The sequence below is a fragment of the Jatropha curcas genome, chromosome 3, assembly GCF_041381405.1.
Source record: "Jatropha curcas cultivar XTBG-Jc1 chromosome 3, XTBG_Jcur_1.0, whole genome shotgun sequence".
Taxonomy (NCBI): domain Eukaryota; kingdom Viridiplantae; phylum Streptophyta; class Magnoliopsida; order Malpighiales; family Euphorbiaceae; genus Jatropha; species Jatropha curcas.
In genome coordinates, this window is record NC_143153.1 from 14798149 (window position 1) to 14802801 (window position 4653).

Here is a 4653-nt window from a genome sequence, read left to right on the forward strand (position 1 = left end):
ACATGAGAAGAACTACCCTACTCATGATTTGGAGTTAGCAGCTATTGTGTTTGCCTTGAAGATTTGGAGACATTACTTGTATGGTGAGAAATGCCACTTGTATACGGATCATAAGAGCCTTAAGTATTTGCTTACGCAGAGAGAGCTTAACCTGAGGCAGCGCAGATGGTTAGAGCTACTTAAGGACTATGAGTTCACTATTGATTACCACCCGGGTAGAGCTAATGTAGTGGCAGATGCACTCAGTAGAAAGGCATTAGTTGCTCTTCGTGCTATGAATGCACGCTTATCTGTGACTAGAGATGGTGCTCTTATAGCAGAGCTTATGGTGAAACCTAGCCTACTGCAGCAGATTAGAGATGCACAGCAGGGTGATGAGACTATTGCCTTGTGGAAAGGTCTAGTCAGAGAGGGTAAGAAAAAGGGATTTGAGATTAGAGAGGACTACTTGTACTTTGGGGAACGGATTTGTGTGCCTAAAATTTCAGAGTTGAGAAAGAGTATCTTAAAGGAAGCGCATAGTAGTCCCTATGCTATGCATCCTGGCAGTAATAAGATGTATCATGATTTGAAATCACACTATTGGTGGCCAGCGATGAAGAGGGATATCACAGATTATGTGTCGAGGTGCTTGACGTGCCAGCAAGTGAAAGCAGAGCATCAGTTTCCTTCTGGTTTGTTACACCCTACTTCTATTCCAGAGTGGAAATGGGATAAGGTTACTATGGATTTTGTGACTGGATTGCCTTTAACTCCTAAAAAGAAAGATGCTGTATGGGTAATAGTTGACAGGCTAACTAAGTCGGCACACTTTCTTCCTGTTAGGACTGACTTCACCATGGAGCAGTATGCAGAGCTTTATATAGATGAGATAGTGAGATTACATGGGGTTCCTTCTTCCATCATTTCAGATAGAGATCCGAGATTTACTTCTAGATTTTGGAAGAAGCTACATGAGGCCCTGGGTACTAAGCTGAATTTCAGCACAGCTTTTCATCCTCAGACTGATGGTCAGTCAGAGCGGGTTATTCAGATTTTGGAGGATATGTTAAGAGCTTGTGCCATTGAGTTTGAGGGCAGTTGGGAGAAGTACATTCGACTTACTGAATTTGCCTACAATAACAGTTATCAGTCGAGCATTCAGATGGCTCCCTTTGAAGCACTATATGGCAGGAGATGTAGGACTCCACTATGTTGGTCAGAGTTGAGTGAGGGTAAGATTATAGGTTCAGATTTGATTCGAGACACAGAGGATAAGGTCAGAATTATCAGAGATAGATTGAAAGTAGCTTCAGATCGTCAGAAATCTTATGCGGATTTGAAGAGGAAAGATATAGAGTATGCAGTGGGAGATAAGGTTTTCCTTAAGGTATCTCCATGGAAAAAAATATTGAGATTTGGAAGAAAGGGTAAGCTTAGTCCTAGGTTCATTGGTCCATATGAGATCATTGAGCGTGTGGGTCCATTAGCCTATAGACTAGCTTTACCACCAGACCTGGATAGGATCCATAATGTTTTCCACGTGTCTATGTTGAGGAGATATCGGTCCGACCCATCGCATGTGATACCAGTTGAATCTGTTACCATAGAGCCAGATTTGACCTATGAGGAAGAACCAGTGAGGATACTTGCGAGGGAAATCAAGGAACTAAGGAATAAGAGAATACCTTTGGTAAAGGTCCTTTGGAGAAACCATAAGACCGAGGAAGCTACATGGGAAAGTGAAGATATTATGAGACAACAGCATCCTCAGTTATTTACACCAGGTAAATTCGAGGACGAATTTCTTTTAAGGGGGGGAGAACTGTAACAGACTGATTTTTCTTTTAGTGTCGGCAATAGTGATTTACCGGTCTGTGAATAGTACCATCGGTCCGGGACTTGGTATTATTTTAGTCCGAAAAAATTACTATGCATAGTTAATATTTTATTTATTATTTTTGGAGCATGTTTGCATGATTTAGGTGGGTAGAAAATATTTAATGAATATTTTTGGAGAGTTTATGTATTACATGCATAATATTTCTAGTGTGGTCTATTAAGAAATAAATGAGGAATTATTTTAGTGGAGTTAATTTAATTAATTGGTGGAGTTAAATAAGAAGTAGAAGAGATTTATTTGAGGAATATTTAGAGCCATTGGATGAGATTACTTAGGACTTGATCTTAGCCACACAATTGATATGAAATTTGGAAGTCAAATTTGACTTTGGCACTTAAAGTAAACACCACAACACTTATTTCTTTCTTCTCTTCTCCTTATCCACGCCATCTCCATCTTCTTCTTCTTTCTTTCATTTCTTCATTTTCTTACCTCCAAATTTACCACCAAACTACCTAATTAAACCATAGATTAGTACTTTATTCTTAAGAATTAAGAAGTAGAAGTTGAGTTTGGTGATTAAAAGCCAAGAGAAGTGAAGTTACCATTGAAGCAAGTAAGTTGTGGTTTTTGAGTTTTGTGAATTGTTAAGTAGAATTCATGGTTTAGACATGTTATTGATGCATTAAATCATGCTCCAACTATTTCTTTTGTCAAGTTTTGCTTGTAATGTTGATTTTTCATGCTTTGAAGAGGTTGGAGAACCATCCTCAAAGGGTAAAGAGAAAGCCAAGGAGTAAGGCTTTCCAAGCTTATTCAAGCTTGTTAATAAGGTTAGTGCAATCATAATTTCACTTGTTTAAGTTGTTTTTACATGGTTAGGGTTTTGAATATATTTTGGGAACTTTGTATGTTTTGTTGAAATTGCTGATTTTAATGTGAGATGTGTTCTGCCGTGGGATTGGAACTCATTTTTGACCCCTTTACACTTCCCATTTGTTTCTGACTTCTTCATAAAGGTTGTAGCTCTATTTCTCAGCTTTCCAGAACATATTCTTATGTCTAATTCCAATACTTGTAGCTCAACTTATGATTGAAATACCAAAACTGGTTCTGTTATGCTGTCTTACCTGTCTATCCGAAATGATTGTCCATTTTGACCACTCAAATGGCAAAATAATGTCTTATGTTCTTCATAAAAGTTATATATTTACTTCTTATCTTTCCAACCCATCCTCTTTTGTCCAAATTGGAGATACATAGCTCAACTTATGGCTGAAACACCCAAACTGACTCTGTTGTGTCGGGCCACATGCATTACTAAATTGAGTGCCCATTTTGACCACTATAATGACAAGATTAGGTTCTGAGTTCTTCATAAAAGTTGTTTCCCTGTGTCTTTATACTTCTCTCGTTCTGGATTGGTTTCATTTGAGTGTTTGGTGAAGTAGGAATTCAAGAAACATTGGACTTGGTTCTGCTGAATCAGGTCTGATCTGTTGGTCTGTGTTCTGAGCTTTTGTTTGCTATCTTACTCTTTGATCTGGGCTGTGGTCCCTTCTGACCATTTGTATTATTTTGTCTTAGCTTTCTAATGAATCTGATTTCATTCAATTTGGAGACCCATAACTCAAATTATGTGTTAAAAACCCAGCAAAGGTCAAGATTATGAAAATGCTGAAAAGTTCTTGATTTATGTACTTTTATACTATCTTAAGTTTATATATATCTATAATGTTTTGAGTAATGAGTATTAAGAAATGAAGAGGTTTTGATTTATAATTATTGCTTTTGTGAAAGAATGATTTTGATTTGGGCTCTACTATGCATGATTGAAACGTGGTATGATGAGATTGATTTTCTTATTGTGAAGCTATGATCATATGCTAGGGTTATTAGCCCTTCTAAATAGGCGGACGCGCTTATTTGTGTGATGGGGTGGTGCTTTCATAGGCCACGGTGGTGCTTTCATAGGCCACGATTGTGTGATGGGGGTGGTGCTTTCATAGGCCACGGTGGTGCTTTCATAGGCCACGAGTATGTGATGGGGGTGGCGCTAATATAGGCCACGATCAAATCTGCTTATGTTCATTCTGCATGAGTACGAGCCTTAACGAAAAATAAAATTTTATTATTGCTATAAAAGAATGAAGACATATTTGTATTTATAAAAGTATTTGAATTAAATGCATGCGATTTCAGTATTTATATAGTTGAGTAATTTAAGTTTTGCCTTGGCTATTATTGTTAATTAATTGTTGGTTATTTAGCACCACTGAGTCTTCCACTCAGCGCGTTGATTTTTATCACGCGCAGGTTAGGAGCGGAGGGTGTTCTTCAAGACCAGAGGACGAGCATCAGAGTAGATATCACATTTTGGGTAGGATATTTTGTAAATGGTGATTTTTGGCATGTATATAAATATTGTGTTGTGAAGGATGGACAAAAGAAGTTTATAATGTATTAAGAGTTATGATTATTTAAGGAAATAACATCTTATTATATTTTTGGTGTATGATGATTATAGATTCCTTGAAAAGAATGTGTTTTGAATTTTATGCGTATGTTGATGGATATTTAGAAGTGCTTGTAGTATGTTGTGTTGAATTGGAGTTTTGGGGGTTTGGAGAAAATTGGAAGTGTGTATATTTTCATAGTGTGGCAAGTTAATTTTTAGGGGAAACTCTTGCAAAATTTTCGTAGGAATTTCCTCAAATATTATTTTTGTAAAAAAAAAAAAAAAACAAAACAAAATGTTAATTACTTGCCTCCTTATGAAAATTTAACCACTTCTAATTTGTGATCTAGCTTTAATAAGTGACATAAGACGG

The 4653-nt window shown here is 36.9% G+C and overlaps 1 long non-coding RNA gene across 1 annotated transcript; it reads left to right on the forward strand.

The window, feature by feature from the left end:
- Nucleotides 1-2275: 2275 nt before the first annotated feature.
- LOC149497606 (uncharacterized) lies at nt 2276-4260 on the forward strand. The gene is made up of 3 exons (XR_016319885.1): nt 2276-2438; nt 2576-2655; nt 4139-4260. It is a non-coding gene; the product is annotated as an uncharacterized LOC149497606 (long non-coding RNA).
- The last annotated feature ends 393 nt before the right edge of the window (nt 4261-4653 follow it).